Genomic DNA, 23,971 nt, shown 5'->3' on the forward strand with positions numbered 1-23,971 from the left:
TACCTGCATAAGCCTGAGCCATGCCTACCTCTTCATCAGATATGTGGAACAGTCCATCTTCCACAGCTATACAGGCACCATTTCCCACCGCTACATCAATGACTCTATTAGCACCACCTCATGCTCTCACGAGGAGGTTGAACACTTCATCAACTTCATTAACACCTTCCACCCCGACCTCAAGTTCACCTGGACCATCTCGGATACCTCCCTCCCCTTTCTGGACCTCTCCATTTCCAGTAACCAAGACAACATGGACATCTATTTCAAACCCTTCAAATCCCACAGCAACCTGGACTACACCTCCCCCCACTCTCCCCTGCAAAAACACTACCACTTACTCACAATTCTACTGCCTACCCACATCAGCTTCAAAGGAGGATCAATTCCACTTCAAAACATCCCAGATGACCTCCTTCTTCAAGGACTGCAATTTCCCCTCCCACATGGTCAACAATGCTCTCTAGCACACCTCCTCAACACCTCCCCCCCTCCCATTCTTCACCTTTCACCCAACCAACCTCCAGATACATATCATCCTCTGCCTTGTCCACCCTCTACAAACAGACCCCACCACCAGAGATTTTTTTCCCTTCCCACATCTATCTGCGTTCCACAGAGACCATTCCCTTTGCGACTCCCTTGTTAGGGTCAGGCAACCCCCCAATCAACCCACCCTCCACTCCCAGTACCTTCCACTGCCACCGCAAGAGGTGTAAAACCTGCGCCGACACCTCTCCCCTCACCTCCGTCCAAGGCCAAAGGTTACTTCCACATCCAACAAAGATTTTCTTGCACCTCCACACATGTTATCTACTGTGTCTGTTGCTCTAAATGTGGTCTCCTCTACATTGGGGAGATAGGATGCCAAATTATGGAACGTTTCAGAGAACATCTCTGGGACACATGCAAACACACCACCGCCCTGTGACTGGACACGTCAACTTCTCCTCCCACTCCACCATGGACATGCAATTCCTGGACTTCTTCCACCAGCAAATTCTAGCCACCCACCTCATCTTCTGCCTTGGAACTCTCCAACCACATGGGATCAATGTTGATTTCACCAGTTTCCTCATCTCCCCTTCCCACCACCTTATCCCAGATCCAACCCGGCACCACCCTCTTGAACTGTCCTACCTGTCCATCTTCTCACCTATCCACTCCACCCTAACACCATCACTCCCCACCTTAATCTACCTATCACATCTCCAGCTACCTTGCCCCAGCCCTATCCTTCTCCCATTTATCTGTCAGCTCCCTTGGGCTCCCCACATTCCTGATGAGGAACTTATGCTCAAAACATCGACTCTTGTTCTCCTCAGAAGCTGTCAGAATGGCTGTGCTTTTCCAGCACCACAATCTTTGACTCTGAACTCCAGCATCTGCAGTCCTCACTTTCTCCCACCAAAACCACATCAGTCATGATTTTACCAAGTGGCAGAACAGGATTGGTAGATTAACAAATGGCCTAATCATGCTCCCATGTTATGTTCGAGTCCCATATTCGTATGATCGAGGAACAAGAATAGGCCATTCAGCACCTTACGCCTGCTATCACGCTCAATTTCATTACTGACCATTGAAAAGTGACAAACTATCATCAATGATGGCATTGTTTTAGCACCTACATAAAGAATTGCAACATACATTTAACTGTACCTTTAATGATCTAAAGCACTCACAGGAGCAGTATAACTTAATTACTATAAGGAATCACATAAGGAGATATTAGATCAGATGAGCAAAAATGCAATCTCAGGTAGTAGGTTTAAAAGGAGTGACATAAAGTATGGATAAGGGTTTCAGCATATAAACTGAGATAAGGGCGAATTTGAACAATTTTACAGAGGAAGAATCAGGCTTTCTTACAGATGGTACAAATAAGAGATCAGAAGCTCACCTCAGATCAAATATGACATCAAGACTGCAAATCAACCAGATGAGTAGGTGACGGCATAGTCATAAAATCACTGGTCCCGTAAAACAGACACTCAAGCTAACAGGAACAGGAGAAGGCCATTCGCTCCCCTTGAATCTGTTTTGCCATTCAACAAGATCATGGTAGATATATGGCCTAACTCTACATGGATTTGATAATTGGGGGCTAGATTTTAGTAGTGACCATAAACATTGATTCAGTCTTTTCAGTATGCAATTTTTGGTCATCCAGTACTGGATTCCAGATAAGCAGTCTGACAATTTAGAAATAATAGAGGAGTCAGTGACATTGTCATACAGTCATTGGACTGAGGCCCAGGATAATGATTTGAGAGCATGGATTCAAATGCCAATATAGCAGTTGAAGGAATTCAAGTTAAATTAACCTGAAATTATAAAGCTAGTCTCAGCAAAAGTTGACTACAATGATTGCTGAAAAGCCTACGTAGTTCACCAACATTCTTCACAGTAGCTTTCACTTTATACATTATGATCTAGATAAAGGAACTGAGGGCATTCTAGCTAAGTTTGCAGACAATACAAAGATAGGTCGAGGAACAGGTAGCAATGAGGAGGCAGGGAGGCTGCACAAGGATTTGGATAGGTTAGTAGAGTGGGCAAAGAAGTGACACATGGAATACCAGTGTGGGAAAGTGCGAGTTCATGCACTTTTTTGGGAAGAACACAGGCATGGATTATTTACTCAATGGGGAGAAATTTCAGAAGTCTGAAGTGCAAATAAAGCTGGGAGTTCTAGTCCAGGATTCTCTCAAGGTAAACTCACAAGTTGAATCACTAGATAGGAAGGCAAATGCAATGATGGCATTTACTTTGAGAGGACTTGAACATAAAAGCAAGGATGTACTTCCAAGGCTCCAAGACTCTAGTCAGACCACATTTGGAGTATTGTGTGCAGTTTTGGGCTCCATATCTCAGGAAGGGTATACTGGCCCTACAGTGTGTTCAGAGGAGGTTCTTGAGAATGGTCCCATGAAAGAAAAGCTTAACATTTGAGGAAAGTTCGAGGACCCTGGGTTTACACTCAATGGAGTTTAGAAGGATTGGGGGTGGGGGTGATCTAATTGAAATCTACTGAATACTGAATTGCCTGGACAGAGTAGGCGCTGGAAAGAGGTTTCCATTGATTGGATAGACCAGGGGGAATACCTTAGTAAAGGGAAAACCTTTTAGAGATAAGGAGAAACTTCTTCAGCCAGAGAGAGTGGTGAATGTATGGAATTCATTGCCCCAGAAGGCGGTGGAGGCCAGGTTATTAAGTATATTTAAGACGGAGGTAGATAGGTTTTTGAGGATCAAGGGTTATGGGGAGAAAGCAGGAGAATGGGGTTGAGAAACTTATCAGCTATGATTGAATGGTGGAGCAGACTAGACCGAGCAGAATGGCCTAATTACTGCTCCTATGTCTTATGGTCTGAGTAAATCTACTGTCTTCATCTGGTATCGTCTCCAGATCCAAAACAATGTGGTTGACACCTAGCAAGCCACTTAAGTGGTAATTAGAGTTTGGTAGCAAATTCTGGCTCTACCAGTGACGCCTACATCCTATGAAAACAAAAAGAAATAAAGAACTTATCCTTGGATGATACCAGAGGCAAAGTGCCAAAGCAGGAAGAAAATCCACTGCTAATAATTCTCTGGCTCTAATTAGACAGAAAAATACAAGTAATAGTAGAGAGGCACTATGGAGACGGGTCCAAAAGGATGAGGGTAGCTAATTTACAATGGTCACAGTGAAATACTACAATCCTTGTGGTGACTGACTATCTTTTCAGTCAATTATGAAAAATGACAAGATAGAAAATTATGACTTTCACTATAATAAACATGTTAAAGGAATATTGCCTATACAATATACAAGAGGTAGCTTGTACTCCAAACTACAGAAAGGGTCTATTTAGCTTTTAGATATTTTAAATCAATCTGTTCAGACACATTACAACAATGTCTGGGGTAGGTGGACCTTCGAGCAGTTTGCCACAAAAGCTCTCCGATTTGACATGTAAAAAGGCCAAAAACCCCTTCATTGCTCACTGTTAAAAATCACACAACACCTCCAACAGGTTTAATTGGAAGCACTAGCTTTTGGAACGCTGCTCCTTCATCAGGTGGTTGTGGAGTACACAACTGTAAGATACAAAATTTATAGCAAAGGTTTACAGTGTGATGTAACCAAAATTATACATTGAAAAATACTTTGATTGTTTGTTAAGTCTCTTGTCTGTTCCAATGACCATGTTAATTTCACTTCTTTCATATGCAACTTTTTTTTTGAAAAGTTACATTCTCAGGTTAACTGTAACAATTGGTGTTATGTGATATGAAAGAAGTGAAATTAACATGGTCATTCTAACAGACAAGAGACTTAAACAATCAAGGTATTTTTCAATGTATAATTTGATTACATTACACGAAACTTTTGCTATAAATTCTATGTCTTACAATTATGTACTCCACAATCACCTGATGAAGGAGCAGTGTTCGGAAAGCTAGTGCTTCCAATTAAACCTGTTGGACTATAACCTGATTTTATGTGATTAAGAACTTTTCACGTATTTTAACAATGAATGTGCTAAACACAATATATTTAAATCAACCTTTCCTCCCAGCTCACTGGTTCACAATTCACATCAACATTCTTACACAGATTAACCCATTACCACTCAACAATCCACAGTTAGCATTGAAGTTTGACATATTTGGGTCATTAACATTCTCTCTCATGTAAGTAAGAACTTGCTTTCTTGCTAGGGCTTTGTGTTCACCATTATCACAGAATATCACCTTTTATACTTTGCAGTTTTCCAGTATTCTTAAATGATTATACAAATGGTAGTCTGGGTAACTTTAAGTACCAGCGTGGTTCTTGATAGAGACAATCCCTATGATTACTGATTATGCCATTACCCAAAAGCTGTACATCAAGACAAAGTCCTGTATTACAACTCCTTTTCTCATGTCCTGTCAGTATGTCCTTTAGTTCTTCTTTAGAACAAAACATTACATTGTCAATAGGGCACTAACTTTTAAACACAGTTGATAAACCACTTTATTCAGGTTTTATGTTTGGATTTCCGTGCTCTTTTCATGGCTGTAGGCCTTTTATTCTCTAGGTCAGTAAAGAAATTCTCAGTGAAAATAAAGTCTCAGCCAGCCAAACAGCTGAATCATTCTCTTCCTGTTAAATCGTAGGTTCTTCTTCAGCTGCTTTAAGCATTTCCTGAAAATAATGTAGCTTGAGCTCAGTTTCATTTGGCTTAAATTTAAATTCTCTTTCTGGTCAATCTGATATTTCAGTGCCTTTTTAATCTCAGAAGTCTGGGTTTTCCAATGTTCAGACACCATTTGAGTCAAACCATTCTTCTTCACAACAGATTCAAAGTCAGGCAAATGTTCTTCCAAGTCCATTCATCTTGCTGATACATCCTTATCTTTAACAACTTCAATGGATCTTATGGAAACCCCTGGAGGCAGCACATGGTCTCCAGATAGATCGCTTCCTAAGATAAGGTCAACATAAATTAATAGGGAATTTTGGTACCACTCCCATAATAACACCACATACTAAAACACAGTTTAAAATCAATCTGTTCAGACAGATTGCGATCCACACAATGGAACAAAAACACAACTTCCAACATTTTTACTTAGCTAACTTTCTGGAGACAAAATAATACCTTTCCCAACTTCAAAGACTAATCAGCCTCTCGTACCTCCATGAGTAACAAATTTTTTTGGTCCCTTTATCAGCCAAAATTTGAATAATAGAAGATTTTATATTTGAAGATGAAATTAAGATTTCATTCAATCTTTTATGCTCTAATTTGTAAGCACTGTAAATGCAATAGATGGTCAGGGTTTGTCACAAGCATCAGTGGTACAGTATTTTCAATAAAGACATTCAACATGCTTACTAATGCCACTGGTCTTTACATGCTCTGATGCCAAATGTGTGGTCACCTTGAATTATATTCCTTCCCTTATTTTGTTTTTGATGACTAATGAGCTTCTGTTTTCTCATGTCTCTTAAATCCTCATTGAATTATTACTGTGTTCTCCATCACTTCCGTCTTCAGGTCTCATGTAACTGGCTTACAAATCAGTTGCCTATGTAATTGTACGTTAGATTATAACCATGAGCTATTATTGACATCTTTTCTCACTTTGGAAACATATACTGTCTTCAAGATGGAACCTTATACTTTTTATTTAAAAATTCATTCATGGGATGTGGGCATTGCTGGCTGGCCAGCGTTTGCTGCTCATCCCAAGTTGCCCTTGATAAAGCAGCAGTGAGCTGCCTTCTTGAATTGCTGCAGTTTACCCGCTGTGGATTGACTCATAATGCCGTTAGGAAGGGAATTCCAGGATTTTGACCCGGCAATAGTGAAGGAACAGAGATATATTATGAAGTCAGGATGGTGGGTGGCTTGGGGGGGAAATTGGTGGCACTCCCATGTTTCTGCTGCCCTTGTTCTTCAGGATAGAAGTGGTCATGGGATTGTCTGAGGATCTTTGATGAATTTCTGCAGTGTATCTTGTAGAAAGTACACATTACTGCTACTGAACATTGGTGGTAGATGCTTTGGTTGTAGTGCTTTATCCTCGATGGTGTAAAACTTCTTAAGGATTGTTGGAGCCGTACCCATCCAAGCAAGTGGGGAGTATACCATTACACTCCTAGCTTTTGCCTTGTAGATGGACAGGCTTTGGGCAGTCAGGAGAAGAATGATACGCTGCAATATTCCTAGCCTCTGACCTACTCTTGTAGAAACCGTGTTTTTTCCTTAATATACTTGTTTTCAGATGTTAATTTATATTAGCAAGTATACGTACTACTTCCAATACAAACTGTTCATACTCAAGAGATCAGAGAAAAATAGCAATTGCAAATCCCTATCACCAAAACGAACAAACTTTTCTGACTACGACACAAACTTGAAAAGAAATACAGGGGAGGGGGTAGCAGTAAAGATTTTAGTTAATTCGTTTGCAAACCTTTTACAAATTACACTCAAAATATTACCAATTAAAATATATCGATCTGCTTCTTTTCATACATTCACAGACTGCTCACCTTAAAGTGCCACTAACATGGAAAAAATGGCCAAATCATCTGTCTTGATGATATCAATTGAGGAATAAATATTATCTAAGACACTGGAATAACTCTTTTGCAGTTCTTTACATAATAGTGCTATGCAATGTTTTATGGCCATTTGAAATGACAGATGGTTGCTTCTATTAATATTTGATCTGAAGGAATTCAAATTTAACAATACTGCACTGTTATTGTCTGGAGTGGGTCTTGAATGCACCATTTAAATTGGCTGAAAAGATTATCCAAGCCAGCTCTGACAACATAAGTCAAGCAATCAACAGCATTTTATGTTCTCAAACTCCTTAAATTGAGAAGCAATTTACCTAGTGTTACTCCCTGTCTTCTCCCCAAAGCCCTGATTTACTGCTATTTGTTCTTTCTCAATCCTTCCAGTAACAGTAATCTCTATTTACTCCAGATCCCCGATGATTTTGAATATTTCTATCAAACCTATTCTCTTCAAGGAAAGCAGTCCCAAACACCCATTTTTAAAAACTGGGTCATGGGATGTAGGGATTATTGGCTAGGTCAGCATTTATTGCCAATCCTAAAAGTTGAGAGTCAACCACACTACAATGGGTTAGAATCACATGTAGGCCACACCGGACAAAGCTGGCAGATTTGAGAGCAGGGTTTGAGGTTGGGGCTGCTCATAGCATCCCATGCCACACTCAAGACTCCCCCAGTCAAACAGACGGTTTGATATGGGGGACAAAAGTTTGGTCCAAGATTCGTGGAAATAGCCCCGCATGCGTAAGAGGCATGATATACTTGAGATGACAAACAGTGACTTACGAAGTTTGAGTAGGTGCAACTGTCTTGAATAAGCATGTGGATCATTTGAAAGCTGCAAATTTGGTGACTGTGTGGGAGCAAAACTTGCCCTGCTCCTTGGAGCCTTCAGAAATACTGCAGGGACCCAATGATTCACTCTCTACATCAAATACTGTTGAATCCTCAAAATCAGAGGTGGACATGACAGAAGTAGCTACCTTGATGCTTCTGCCTCCAGAAGAAGGGAGTGAAAGTCTACCAAGGTGCTCAAGGCACAAGAAGTGAGCTTTGTTGGTTACACGCTTCCTGTGTCAGATTTGGATTTGATGGAACCTGACTCGGTGTTAAAACACCCCAGGAAACTTTCAAAGGAATCGGACTGCTTTCTGTTCATGTCAGAGCTGAGCTGAATCAATTTCATAGTTAGGGAAATATAGAAAACAGCAGTAGGCTATTTGGCCCTTGGAGCTTGCTGTGTCATTAATTATGATCATAGTGAATAATCCAACACAATAGTCTGTTTCATTTTTGCCCACATCCTTGGATGCTTTTAGCCCGTGTACTACATCTAACTCCTTGAAATCACACAGTTTTGGCCTCTACTGCTTTCAGTAGCAGTGAATTCTACAAGCTCACCAGTCTTTGGGTGAGGAAACATCTCATTATCAGTCTTAAATGGTTTATCCCATATTATCCCTTGGCTTTCCTCCCAAACTTCAAACCGTGCAAATTTCTATTGCTTCTATCTTACCTGAACTGGCCTGGCTCCATTCACCCAACAAACTTGTCCAAGCTGATCAATGAATGTAATGCACTATTCTAGTGCTTCAGAATTGAGCTATTCAATATGGATTTTAATTTCTTTTATGGCCTCAACCCGTACTGGCTCTGTAATCTTGCCAGGCTTCCTGCCCTTGTAAAATTTCTGCCCATTGATTCTGGCTGGTGTTTCTCCTCCCTTTAACCCATCAGTGGCTGACATATATTCAACTGCAAAAATGACACAGGAATTAATTTCCCCTACTTCTAATTCTTTAAGATAATCTTTAAGCTGCACAACTTTGATCAAGCTTCAGAACATTTGATCTTGCAGGCTTCAATGACATCACCTCACATTTCTTAGTGTACACAGACCCAGTTTCTCTTCAAAGAACAGTGATATCCTCTCAGAAACATGTCTAAAAAACATATGCTGTGCTCCTTCAATGGCAATAACATATTACCTGATATGAAACTAAAACTACACACAGTACTCCAGTTGTATTCTAACCAACCTCCTATGGAAATGACACAAGACTTTCACTGCTCCTGTATTCCAATTGTCTTGAAATAGAGGTTAGCATTCTATTGGCTTTCCTAATAGCTTGCTGCACCTGTGTGCTAGCCTTCAGTGACTTATTGACAAGGTCACCTAACTCATTTTATACATTTACTCTTTCCCAACTACTTACCATTTAAGAAATACTCTGCTCATCATTTTTCTCTGACCACAAAGTGAACAGACTCCCATGTTTTTGCCTATTCACAAAACCTGCCCAAATCTTCTTGAAGCCACTTTATATCTTCCTCACAATACACACATTCCCACTTTGCTTTTTACCAACCATAAATTTAGAAGTATTATATTACATTTGGTCTCCATCTCCAAATTATTGATGTATATTGGACTCAAGCTCTGATCCTTGCAATACCCCAGTACACAGCCAACTAACACAAGAATCATCTATTTACTTCCTCTCTGCTTTCTGTCTGTCAGCCGACCAATCATTAATACACTACCCCCATCTCATTTGCTTTAGTCTTTCTAACCAGCCTCCTGTAGGGAATTTTATAATTGTCTAAAAATCAGAATATACTACATCCAATGGGTCCCTTTATTAGTAAAGCTTCAAGTTCATCAAACACTATTTTCCATTCACAAATCCACGAGGACTGTGGTCAATCAGATCATTAGCACTTTCCCTACAGCTCATGTTTTCTCTGATCCCTTCTTAAATAGTGGGGTGACATCTGTGACATTCCAATCCACAGTAATCTGAGAATCTATAGAATTTTGAAAGATAATCCCCAATGAATCATCTCTGTAGACAACTCCTTTTACACTTGAATGAAAACCACCAGGTTCTAAAGATCTATCAACTTTTAGTCTCATTACCTTTTCCAGTAGTATTTTACAAACATTAATTTTCTGCAATGTCTCATTATCTCTAGCCAAAATGGGGGCATCAAAAAAAAAACTACAGTCTAAAATGATTGCTACAGAAGTTATTAATTCTTATTAGGATTGTTAGCAAAGATATGGCACTTGTGAGAGAAGTCAAAGATCATCAGTACTCAGCCTCAACGACTTGAGCGTATTCATGAATGACTTAGATAAAGAAACAGAATATCACTTATCCAAATTTGCCAATGGCACAAAGGCAGACAATATTGTAAGCAATAGATGGAAGCATAAAAACAATGAGAAAAAGTGAATAAGGAAGATGTTGACAAATGGATTTCAATGCAATCAGGGGAGGTGATCCACTGTTCACTCAAAGGACACCAAGGTTCTTCCTAAATGATGAAAAGCTAGAACATTGGAGGTCCAAAGACACATGGAAATTCAGCTACATACATTAAAATATGAATAGTTATAGAAAATAATAAAACAACATCCTGGCCTTTATACCTACAGGATTGGAACATCAGGAGGTTAACCATGTAACTGGCCACATCCTTGCCCTGTTTCTGTGCAACCATATGACATGATGTGACTTCAGCACAACTACTCAACTTCCTTACACATTCATTGATGCATTGAAAAGCTGTTTTACAAAGTCAAAAGCTTTTCAGTATTTTGTCAATGAAGACTTGCCAAAATACAGCTAGTGCATAAAAATGGGGACACTGCTCAAGCTTCCCAATCAATCACCAGCCCACTACCCCATACCTTCAAAATTTTCATCTGTCCTGTAATGGACTCCGTTGGAAGACTGCTCCACATTTCTGAAGAGATCAAGTTTGCCAGCCATTGTTTAGGTAATGCCTTTCCAAAACTTCACCAGTTGCTGCATGAACGTTTCTACTCTTGCCTCAACTACTTTTGTCAATTGCCTCTCTGCACGTCTCTGCTATTTCTCTTACCAATTATATTAAATCTGTGCCCTCTTGTTCTCAATCTTTCCATGAACAGGAAGTTTTGCTCAACTTAAAATGTCCCAACCTCATAATTTTCCATACCTTGATTAAATCTTGTTACGTCAAAGGTTACATATGGTTTTTGAATCAGCAAGAATTTATCCAGAAAATAAATCTAATCTTTACATTTTATGGTAAAGATTTGCTCAAAGCACTGCCAAAGACAAGGAAAAGTACTATGATTGTCTCGACTTAAGTGTACGAAGCATTTATACATTCTTCAACTAAAGCTAGATTAACCCAGAATAGCTCTATGTCCATTTGTGTTAGTATGCTAGTTCTATAAATGTAGGTTATAAAGCAATCCCACCTCCTGATTGTGATAAATTACACTGGCACTAATAATATCATCACTGGACACTGTTATAGAGTCACAGAATCATAAGACATGGATAGCATGGAAACAGATCCTTTGGTCTAACTCATCCATACCCACCAGATATCCTTCATAACCCCTCTAAACCTCTACCCATCCTGATGCCTTTTAAATGCCGTAGGAGCAAAATCTGAGAATTTTCTTCTAAACAGCGGTTTCAGTGTACCTCAAGTACATGACTGCAGCAGTTCATAGAGGATCATCACCATCACCCTGTCAAAGACAGTTAAGAATGGGCATTAAATTGCAACCTTCCCAGCAATGCCACTTCTGAAGATTGCTATAAAAATATTGTCAGAATGGTTAAGTTGATACACGAGATTCCATGGCACTTTTTCACAAAAAAGCGAAGTTAATTCTTCTAGTATCCTGGTCAACATTCATTCTGCATCTAATATCAAAAAAACAGGTTAACTGGTCATTCATCCCAGGGACCTTACTTTGCACTTGCCTGCATAACAGAGGTACACTTTGAATGCAACTCATTGGCTGAGGTTTGCTTTGTGAGGTCATGAGGACATAAACAATGCTAAACGAATGCAAGCTTTGCTTTCTTTAATAAATTAGACTGTTATGTTTTCCTCCCAACGTACTTGTGTTGCAACTGAATATTTCATAAAATAAATAACCTGATAAACTTCACATAGAGAGTGTAGTGCTGGAACAACACAGCAGGTCAGGCAGCATCCGAGCAACAGGAGAACCAACGTTTCGGGCATAAGCCAGTCATCGGGAATTCGGCTCGTGAGCCAATGGGGTAGAGAGATAAATGGGAGGAGGTGGGGGTGGGAGTGGGGGTGGAGGTAGCAAGGGTGCGATAAGTAGATGAAGGTGGTGATAATGGTGATAGATCGGAGAGGAGGGTGGAGCAGATAGGTGGGAAGGAATAGAGACAGGTAGAACAGGTCATGAGATCGGTGCCCAGTTAAAAGGTTGGATCTGGGGTGGGGGTTGGGGGAGGGGAAGAGAACTGGTGAAGTCCACAATGATGCCGGGTGGTTGGAGGGTCCCAAGGCGGAAGACGGGGCATTTGTCCTCCAGGTGTTCGGTTCTGGAGGAGGCCCACTACCGGTATGTCCTTGGTAGAGTGGGAGGGGGAGTTAAAGTATTTGGCCATGGCGTAGTGCGGTTGCTTCAGTGCATGTGTCCCAGAGATGTTCTCTGAAGTGTTCTGAAAGTAGGCATCCTGTCTCCCCAATGTAGAGGAGACCGCATTGGAAGCAACAGTGTGTGGAAATGCAGGTAAATCTATGATGGACACGGAAGGCTCCTTTGCAGCCTTGGACGCAGGTGAAAGGAGGGGGAGCAGGTTTAGCAATTCTTGCGGTGGCAGAGGAAGGTGCTGAGATGGGGAGGGTGGGTTGGTGGTGGACCTGACAAGAGAGGAGGGAATGCAGTTAGGCGTGGGGAGGGAAATATATCTCTGGTGGTGGAATCCATTTAAAAGTGGCAGATGTGGCAGAGGATGACACAACGTATCCGGAGGTTGTTGGGGTGGAAGGTGAGGGCCAGGAGCGTTCTGTCCTTGTTGGGTTGGAGGGGTGAGTTCAAGGGCGGAGGTGCAGGAAGTGGATCGGATACGCTGAAGAGCATCATCGACCTCACTCCCATTAACCCCAACTTCATCTACCTATCGCACTCTCAGCTAACTGCTCCCCCAGCCTCAAACCTCTCCCATTTATCTCTCTATCCCTTGGTTCACAAGCCTCATTCCCGATGATGGGCTTATGCCTGAAACCTCGATTCTCCTGCTTTACGGATGTTGCCTGACCTGCTGTGCTTTTGCAGCATCACACTCTTGACTCTGATCTCCACAATCCACAGTTTTCACTTTCTCCTGATAAACTTCACGTAGCTATTAGTGTTCTTTTTAACCATTAGCATTGTCAGTCAGGCAAATCCCACTCTCACCTATTCAAGCAGAATAAATAATCAGTTACACTACATTAGATTGTTGGTGTAGCAATGTACTACAATAGGGGCTGCATTATTTCACGAGGATGTAATTTGTTTTTTTTTCATAAAAGATAATTTTATTAGTGATCCTTAAAAAGCTTCAGACATTCAAATTTACTTTGGTCACAAAATTTAAATGAACTATTAGCAATAAACAGAGATTTTAAATGACAGAACAGTACAATTCTCTGAAATTCAAGTTACATGGAAGTCTGGTCTTTTAAAACTTTTCCCCTTTAAAGTTTCTTTCGCTTCAAAGTTGTTTCTTTTTTGTATATCCTTCCTCATTTAAAGTGTCACCATCCATTTTAATATGCCTTAGTTCTCGAGCATATTTCATGTCAGTGTCTCACGTGGCAACACGAGAGTGACATCATTGCATCATCAGCAAAAACCCCACCGGTTGTGCTGCCAGAAAGTAGAAGATTTGTTGTGGACTTTTATTTTTTAAAAAGAATTCTTTGCTGTACAGTACTCTACCATACTTTACCTCTACAGATACAACAGGTGAACAAGAGTAATCAGACTCAAAACGTTAGCAGTTTTTCTCTCCACAGAAAGTGCCCGACCTGAGTTCTTTCAGCATTTCATTTCTCCTTTCACAGAGTCATATAGCATGGAAACAGACCCTTCAGTCCAACCAGTCCATACTCAACATAATCCCAAACTAAACTAGTCCCACTTGCCTGCTCCTGGCCCATATCCTTCCAAACCTTTCCTAATCATGGTACTTATCCAAATGTTCTGGGGCCTTGGGATCAAGTCCCTCCACGACAGATGGGGAAATTTGAATTTAATAAAATCTGGCATAAAAAAGCTCGTCTAATGGTGATCAAGCAACCATTGTTGATTACTATTAAGAACTCATCTCATTCATGAATGCCCTTCAGGGAATCTGGGAGCTTTATCTGGTCTGGCTGATATGTATTTGTCTATTTATCCTAACCATGCCTCTCATGTTATAGACCTCGATAAAGATCACCTCTCAGCCTTTGATCTTCCAGGGAAAACTGCACCAGCCTATCCAGCCTTTCTTTATAGCTCAAATCCTCCAACCCTGGCAACATCCTCGTAAATCTTTTCTGAACCCTTTCACAACATCCTTCTGATAGGAGGGAGACCAGAATTGGACACAGTGGCTTAACCAATGTTATGCTCCTGCTATGCTCAGAGGTAACTTTTTCAAACGTCATGCATTTTAAGACATCTAGCACCTCAAATACTAATACCATCTTTTGCCCTTGAGGGGAGAGAAGTAGAGGATAGTATTGCGAGGATGATTCAGGAGAAGAGTGAAAGTAGCAGGGTGGTTGTTATGGGGGACTTTAACTTCCCAGATATTGACTGGGAAAGCTATAGCTCGAGGTCGTTAGATGGGTTGGTGTTTGTCCAATGTGTGCAGGAGGGTTTCCTGACACAATATGTAGACAGGCCAACAAGAGGTGAGGCTATACTGGATTTGGTTCTAGGTAATGAACCAGGCCAGGTGTTAGACTTGGAGGTAGGTGAGCACTTCGGGGACAGTGACCACAACTCGGTGACTTTTACTTTAGTGATGGAGAGGGATAAGTGTGCAATGCAGGGCAAGAGTTATAGCTGGGGGCAGGGAAATTATGATGCGGTGAGGCATGACTTAGGATGTGTGGATTGGAAAAACAGGCTTCAAGAGAAGAATACTAATGATATGTGGAGATTGTTCAAGGAACAGCTACTGAGTGTCCTTGATAAGTTTGTACCAGTCAGGCATGGAGTTAAGGGTCTTGTGAGGGAGCCGTGGTTTAATAAGGAATTGGAATCCCTTGTGAAAGGGAAGAAGACGGCATATGTAAAGATGAGGCGTGAAGGTTCAGTTGGGGCGATTGAGAGTTATAAGGTAGCCAGGAAGGATATAAAGAGAGAGCTAACAGCAGCGAGAAGGGGACATGAAAAGTCCTTAGCTGGTAGGATTAGGGAAAATCCAAAGGCTTTCTATAGGTATGTCAGGAATAAAAGGATGACTAGGGTAGGTATCGGTCCAGTCAAGGAAAGTAGTGGGAAGTTGTGCGTGGAGGCGGAGGAGATTGGAGAGACACTAAATCAATACTTTTCGTCAGTATTCACTCAGGAACAGGACACTGTTGCTGGTGTGAATATTGAGTCACAAGTGATTAGAATGGATGGCATTGAAGTATGTAGGGAAGAGGTTTTGGGAATACTGGAAAGGATGAAAATAGATAAGTCTCCTGGGCCTGATGGCATTTATCCTAGGATCCTCTGGGAAGCTAGGGAGGAGATAGCAGAGCCATTGTCCTGGATTTTTATGTTGTCATTGTCAACGGGAATAGTACCAGAAGACTGGAGGATGGCGAATGTGGTCCCCTTGTTCAAGAAGGGGAGTAGGGATAGCCCGAGTAACTATAGGCCAGTGAGTCTGACTTCTGTGGTGGGCAAAGTCTTAGAGAGAATTGTAAGGGATAAGATTTATGAACATCTGGATAGGAATAACGTGATCAAGGATAGTCAGCATGGTTTTGTGAAGGGCAGATCGTACCTCACAAACCTTATTGAGTTCTTTGAGCAGGTGACTAAGGAGGTGGACGAGGGTAAAGCAGTAGATGTTGTGTATATGGATTTTAGTAAGGCGTTTGATAAGGTACCTCATGGTAGGCTAATGCTAAAACTACGGAGGTATGGCATTGAGGGTGCATTAGAGGTTTGGATTAGAAATTGGCTGGCTGGAAGGAGAGGGTAGTAGTTGATGGTATAGGTTCATCTTGGAGTGCAGTTACTAGCGGTGTACCTCAAGGATCTGTTTTGGGACCATTGCTTTTTGTTATCTTTATAAATGATCTAGAGGAGGGGCTTGAAAGCTGGGTGAGTAAGTTTGCGGATGACACAAAAGTCGGTGGAGTTGTGGATAGTGAGGAAAGATGTGGCAGGTTACAGCGGGATATAGACAAGTTGCAAAGCTGGGCAGAAAGGTGGCAAATGGAATTCAATGTAGCTAAGTGTGAAGTCATTCACTTTGGTAGGAGTAACAAGAAGATGGATTACTGGGCTAATGGTAGGCTACTTGGTAGTGTGGATGAGCAGAGAGATCTTGGTGTCCATGTACACAGATCTCTGAAAGTTGCCACCCAGGTAAATAGTTCTGTGAGGAAGGCATATGGTGTACTGGGCTTTATTGGCAGAGGAATTGAGTTCCGGAGTCCTGAGGTCATGTTGCAGTTGTATAAGACTCTGGTGCGGCCTCATCTCGAGTATTGTGTGCAGTTTTGGTCGCCATACTATAGGAAGGATGTGGAGGCATTAGAACGAGTGCAGAGGAGGTTTACCAGGATGTTGCCTGGTATGGTAGGAAAATCATATGAGGAAAGACTGAGGCACTTGGGGCTGTTCTCGTTGGAGAAAAGAAGGTTTAGGGGAGATTTGATAGAGGTGTACAAGATGATTAGGGGTTTAGATAGGGTCGACACTGAGAACCTTTTACCGCTAATGGAGTCAGCTGTTACAAGGGGACACAGCTTTAAATTAAGGGGTGGAAGGTATAGGACAGATGTTAGGGTAGATTCTTTACACAGCGGGTTGTGAGTTCATGGAATGCCTTGCCAGTAGCAGTGGTGAACTCTCCCTCTTTATGGTCATTTAAGCGGGCATTGGATAGGCATTTGGAAGTTATTGGGCTAGTGTAGGTTAGGTAGGATTCGGTCGGCGCAACATTGAGGGCCGAAGGGCCTGTACTGCGCTGTATTTTTCTATGTTCTATGTTCTAACTCTTTCCCTAGCTACCCTCAAACATTTCATGGTCCCTTTTAGTCCTCCTAATTCCTGTTTGAGTTCGCTCCTTTAAGTGCTGTCTGTCTTCAGTTTCCTAAACCTTACAAATGCCTCTTTTTTTTTTCTTTTTGACTAAACTCTCAATTTCTCTTGTCATCCAAGATTCAAGAAATCCTCCCCTTCTGAAATTTCAACATTTGGGCTCATTCTGTAATACCAGATCTAATACGGTCTCTTCCCTAGTTGGTCTATGTAAATCTTGTTTTTAAAAATGTACTCGATACACAACGAATTTTGCGCCCCTGACCGCCTCCCACCATCCAAGCCCCTGGCACTAAATAATTTTCAGTCAAAATAGGGAAAGTTAAAAATCACACACAACAACAAACGTATTTTAAAAATTTTCCATAATCTCTCCACTGATCCATTCCTCTAACGCCTGCTGACTGCTGGAAAGCCAGTAGTACAATCCCAAAGTGATTACACTCTTCCTACTCTTAAGCTCTACCCATAAGGCCTTCCTGGATGAGCCATCCAAAGTATCCTCCCTTTCTACATCTGTAATATTCTCCAATTACAACTCTCCCACCTGTTACATCCCTCTCTCACCTGAATCCCAGAACATTAAGCTGCCAGTCACCCCTTTCTCAACCAAGTCTCTGTAATAGCTACATCATCATAATTATTGCATTTTGAGAAGATTTGTAGCTCAGGCTGAGGTTCTGGATGTAAGTTTGCTCGTTGAGCCAGAAGGTTCACTTTCAGACATTTCATCATCATACTAGGTAACATCATCGGTGAGCCTCCGGTGAAGCACTGGTGTTAGTGACCCGCTTTCTATTTATGTATTTATGTTTCCTTGGGTTGGTGGTGTAATTTCCTGTGGTGATGTAATTTCCTGTTCTTTTTCTCAGATGGTGGTAAATGAGATCCAAGTCAATGTGTTTGTTGAGAGTGTTCCGGTTGGAATGCCATGCTTCTAGGCATTCTCGTGTATGCCTCTGTTTGGCTTGTCCTAGGATGGATGTGTCGCCCCAGTCAAAGTGGTGTCCTTTCCCATCTGTATGTAAGGATACTAGTGAGAGTGGAACATGTCTTTTTGCGGCTAGTTGATGTACATGTATCCCGGTGGCTAGTTTTCTGTCTGTCTGTCCAATGTAGTGTTTGTTACAGTTCTTGCAAGTATTTTGTAAATGACATTAGTTTTGCTGATTGTCTGTATAGGGTCTTTCAAGTTAATCGGCTGCTATTTTAGTGCATTGGTGGGTTTGTGGGCTACCATGATGCCAAGAAGTCCGAGTAGTCTGGCAGTCATTGCCGAGATTTCTTTGATGTAGGGGAGAATGGCTAGGGTTTCTGGACGTGTTAATCTGCTTGTTTAGGAATGTTGTTGAGAAACACTGTATAGGTGATTTTCCTCTGCCCTTCTTGGTTCCTCTGTGCTGTAGTGTGGGGTGGCTCGTTGAAGTAACCGTCTAATGCAGCTTCGAGAGTGGCTATTGAGATGATTGCTTTTGTAGTTCAATATTTGGTCCATATGTGTTGTTTTCCTGCTGACGTTGGTTTGAGGTTCCCCATTGGCTCTTCACTCTACTGTGACATCTCGGAACGGAAGTTTGTTTTTGGTTTCCTCCTAGTTAGTGAATCGTATGCCAGTAAGGGTATTATTGATGGTCTTGAAGGTTTCTTCTAATTTGTTTTGTTTAGTGATCACAAAGGTAACATCCATGTAGTGGACCCAAAGTTTGGGTTGGATGGTTGGCAGAACTGTTTGTTACAAGTTTGTTACTGCCTATCATAGTTTTATATATATATAGATATCCAAACTCTAAGCTCATCTGCCTTACCTGGTATACTCCTTGCCTAGAACAGAGGAACTTCTCATCAAAAGGAAGTAGGCAGCTTATGTAATGTGGAGGAAGCAAGGATCTAGCACAGCTTTAGAGGATTACAGGCATGCTAGAAAGGAGCTTAGAAATGGACTGAGGAGAGCCAGGAGGGGGCACGAAAAAGGCTTGGCAAGAAGGATTAGGGAGAACCCAAAGGCATTTTACTGACACGTGAGGAATAAGAGAATGACCAGAGAGAAGGTACAGCCGATCAGGGATAGCGGAGGAAACTTGTGTGTGGAGTCTGAGCAGATAGGGGAAGCCCTAAATGAGTTTTGCGCTTCGGTTTTCACCAAGGAAAGAGAACATGTTGTAAATGAAAACTTAAGAGGAGCTGGGATACAGTCTTGACCAGATCAAGACTGAAGAAGCTGATGTGCTGGAAAGTTTGGAAAACATTACGATTGATAAGTCCCCAGGGCCAGACCAGATTTATCCTAGGCTGCTCCAGAAAGTGAGAAAGGCGGTTGCTAAGCCGCTGGCGAGGATATTTGCCTCCTCACTCTCCACAGGAGTCATACCGGAGGATTGGAAGGAGGCGAATGTTGTTCCTCTTTTCAAGAAGGGCAATAGGGAAACCCTTGGCAATTACAGACCAGTCAGATTTGGCAAGATTTCTGAGAGATAGGATTTATGACTATTTGGCAAAGCATAGTGTGATTAAAGGCAGTTCAGCATGGCTTTGTGAGGGGCAGGTCATGCTTCACAAATTTACTGAGTTCTTTGAGGTGTCAAGACAGGTCAAGCAGTGGATGTGATGTATATGGACTTCAGCAAGACATTTGATAGGGTTCCCCACAGTAGACTCATTCATAAAGATTAGACTTACAGTGTGGAAACAGGCCCTTCGGCCCAACAAGTCCACACCGACCCGCCGAAGCGAAACCCACCCATACCCCTACATTACCCCTTACCTAACACTACGGGCAATTTAGCATGGCCAATTCACCTGACCCGCACATCTTTGGACTGTGGGAGGAAACCGGAGCACCCGGAGGAAACCCACGCAGACACGGGAGAACGTGCAAACTCCACACAGTCAGTCGCCTGAGTCGGGAATTGAACCCGGGTCTTCAGGCGCTGTGAGGCAGCAGTGCTAACCACTGTGCCACCGTGCCGCCCATAAAGTCAGGAAGTATGGGATACAAGGAGATTTGGCTATCTGGATTCAGAACTGACTGGCTGTCAGAAGGCAGAGAGTGGTTGTAGATGGAAAGTATTCTGCCTGGAGGTCAGTGTTGAGTGGGGACCTGCAGGGTTCTGTTCTTGGGCCTCTGCTCTTTGTAGTTTTTATAAATGACTTGGATGAGGAGGTGGAGGGATGGGTTAGTAAATTGGCAGATGACACAAAGGTTGGAGGTGTTGTCAATAGTATAGAGGGCTACTGCAGGCTGCAGCACGACATAGACAGGATGCAGAGCTGGGCTGAGAAATGGCAGATGTAGTTCAACCTGGATAAATGCGAAGTGATGCATTTTGGAAGGTTGAACTTGAATGCTGAAAATAGGATTAAAGACAGGATTCTTGGCAGTGTGGTGGAGCAGAGGGATCTGGGTGTGCAATCCCAGATAAATCCCTCAAGGTTGCCACCCAAGTGGATAGGGTTGTTAAGAAAGCATATGGTGTTTTGGCTTTCATTAACAGGGGGATCGAGTTTAAGAGCCGCAAGGTTTTGCTGCAGCTCTACAAGTCCTTGGTGAGACCACACTTGGAATATTGTGTCCAGTTCTGGTTGCCCTACTATAGGAAAGATACAGAGGTTTGGAGAGGGTGCAAAGGTTTACCAGGACGCTGCCTGGACTGGAGGGTTTACCTTATGAAGAAAGGTTGAATAAGCTCGGACTTTTCTCTCTGGAGTGAAAGAGGAAGAGAGGAGACCTGATCGAGGTGTACAAAATAATGAGAGGAATAGATAGAGTCAATAGCCAGAGACTTTTCCCCAGGGCAGGACTGGCTGGTCTGAGGAGATAAAAAGAATGACTGGAAACCAGATTCTAGATTAGTGGTGCTGGAAGAGCACAGCAGTTCAGGCAGCATCCAAGGAGCAGCGAAATTGACGTTTCAGGCAAAGCCCCTTCATCAGGAATAAAGGCAGAGAGTCTGAAGCGTGGAGAGATAAGCTAGAGGAGGGTGGGGGTGGGGAGAAAGTAGCATAGAGTACAATAGGTGAGTGGGGGAGGGGATGAAGGTGATAGGTCAGGGAGGAGAGGGTGGAGTGGATAGGTGGAAAAGGAGATAGGCAGGTAGGACAAGTCATGGGGACAGTGCTGAGCTGGAAGTTTGGAAGTAGGGTGAGGTGGGGGAAGGGGAAATGAGGAAACTGTTGAAGTCCACATTGATGCCCTGGGGTTGAAGTGTTCCGAGGCAGAAGATGAGGCGTTCTTCCTCCAGGCGTCTGGTGATGAGGGAGCGGTGATGAAGGAGGCCCAGGACCTCCATGTCCTCGGCAGAGTGGGAGGGGGAGTTGAAATGTTGGGCCACGGGACGGTGTGGTTGATTGGTGTGGGTGTCCTGGAGCTGTTCCTTAAAGCACTCTGCTAGGTGGCGCCCAGTCTCCCCATTGTAGAGGAGACCGCATCGGGAGCAATAGATACAATAAATGATATTAGTGGATATGCAGGTAAAACTTTGATGGATGTGGAAGACTCCTTTAGGGCCTTAGATAGAGGTGAGGGAGGTGGTGTGGGCGCAGGTTTTACAGTTCCTGCGGTGGCAGGGGAAGGTGCCAGGATGGGAGGGTGGGTTGTAGGGGGGGCGTGGACCTGACCAGATAGTCACAGAGGGAATGGTCTTTGCGGAAGGCGGAAAGGGGTGGAGAGGAAATATATCCCTGGTGGTGGGGTCTTTTTGGAGGTGGCGAATATGTCGGCGGATGATTTGGTTTGTGCGAAGTTTGGTAGAGTGGAAGGTGAGCACCGGGGTGTACTGTCCTTGTTACGGTTGGAGGGGTGCGGGACGTGGACGAGATGCTTTGGAGGGCATCTTTAACCACGTGGGAAGGGAAATTGCAGTCTCTAAAGGAGGAGGCCATCTGGTGTGTTCTGTGGTGGAACTGGTCCCCCTGGAAGCAGATACGGCAAAGGAATTGGGAATACGGGATGGCATTTTTGCAAGAGGTCGGGTGAGAAGAGGTGTAATCCAGGTAGCTGTGGGAGTCGGTGGGTTGGAGTCAGTGAGTACGAGGAGTCATAATTTGAAGATATTAGGATGAAGGTATAAAGGAAGCGTCAGAGGTAGGTTCTTTACGCAGAGAGTTGTGAATGCATGGAATGCATTGCCAGCTGTGGTGGTGGAAGCAGAGTCATTGGGACATTTAAACGACTGCTGGACGTGCAAATGGATAGCAGTGAGTTGAGGGGTGCGTAGGTTAAGTTACTATATTTTACATTAGGATTAAACCTCAGCACAACATCGTGGGTCAAAGGGCCTGTTCTGTGCCGTTCTTTTCTATGTTCTATATACGCTTCAGATGACCAATCCTGCCGTGTTCAGTAACCTCTCCCTGTCTGCACTTTCTCTAAACCTAATCTGGGCTTAGTCTCTGACTCCTCCCTCAGTTATTTCACTTGCTGATCTACTGACCTGTTTCTTCCACACTGCACACTAGTTTAAACTGAGTGGCACTAGTAAACTTTCCTGTCAGGATATTGGTGCCGATCCAATTTTGGTGCAACACATCCTTACTGTACAGGTCCCACCTGCCCCAGAAGACATTCCAATGATCCATATATCAGAGTAAGAGAAAGACTTTAGATGTATTCAATGTAAGCGGGAAAGTAATAAACTAGGGTTACAGCACAAGTTTGTAAGTGTACAGAAGGTGATAAATAAGATTGGCAAGTTGCAGACTTCAATAACGACAATGAAATTGTTTTAGCATAACAATTCAGTGAATCATAGAAAGACAGGAGCAGCAATAGGCCAGTCGGCTCTTCCAGCCGGCTCCATCATCGAATAAAATCATTGTTGATCAACCAGCTCAGTACCCCATTATGACCATAGTACTATAATATGCAGGAGCAGGCCATTCAGCCCATCAAGTCTGCTCCACTATTCCATGAGATCCTGGCTGATTATAATTCTCAGCTGCCTTTTCTGGGAAGACAGTATTTCTATACCTGGTATTAGCCTAGTGGAACTTACCCAGACTGCCTCCTTAGATAAAGGGCCTAAAACTGTTCACAGTATATCAGCTGTGACCTACTTGTGCTCCGTATAGGTTGAGCATCGTCACTACCATTATATTCCATTCCCTGTGAAATAAAAGGCCAGCATTCGATTTCTCTTTCCTAACACCCACTGAACAAAATGCTTGCTTGTTGAGATGAGGGATGAGGGATGAGGGATGAGGGATGAGGGATCCTAAATCTGTTTCATAACTTTCTGCAGTTTTTATCTATTTAATTAATATTCAACTGTTCTATCCTTCCTGCCAAAGCGCACAATTTCCAACTGTAACATCACTTCTCCAACCCCCACCTCCTATCCAACACACCTCTCACCTCCAACCACTCTGCTCCCGTTCCTCGCCGTCCGACCTCTCCCACCACCTCCCCCAATGCCACCCCTCCTCCACCCCCTGCCCGCTCCTTTGCCACCTCGTCCCTGCCCCCCTCTGTTGCACCCTCTCCTCACCGCCCCCTCCTTTGCACTCCTCCCCACCCCCTTCCAGGCACACTTTGCCTGCCCACAGCCCTACACCCCTCCCCCCACTCCTTGGCTGCCTCCTTCGCCTGCCCCCTCCAATTCTTTGCCCCTACCCCTCCTTCCATCCCCTCTCCCTCCTTTTCTCCCCGCCATCCTTCTCCTCCCTTTTCCTTGACCCTCCTCCTCTTCCTCCACTTCCTTCCCCTCCCCCCTTCCTTCCCCCCCTCCTCCTCCTCCTCCTCCCCCCCTCCTCCCCCCTTCCTTCCCCCTCCTCCTCCTCCCCTTCATTCCCCCGCCTCCTCCTCCCCTTCCTTCCCCCCTCCTCCTCCACCC

At 43.2% G+C, this 23,971-nt stretch overlaps 1 protein-coding gene across 1 annotated transcript in view; it reads right to left on the reverse strand.

The window, feature by feature from the left end:
• The window catches only part of LOC132830158 (importin subunit alpha-7), a 105,053-nt gene that overhangs the window by 80,637 nt on the left and 445 nt on the right, over nucleotides 1–23,971 (reverse strand). The window lies entirely within an intron of this gene.

Source organism: Hemiscyllium ocellatum, chromosome 30 (assembly GCF_020745735.1).
Source record: "Hemiscyllium ocellatum isolate sHemOce1 chromosome 30, sHemOce1.pat.X.cur, whole genome shotgun sequence".
Lineage (NCBI taxonomy): Eukaryota > Metazoa > Chordata > Chondrichthyes > Orectolobiformes > Hemiscylliidae > Hemiscyllium > Hemiscyllium ocellatum.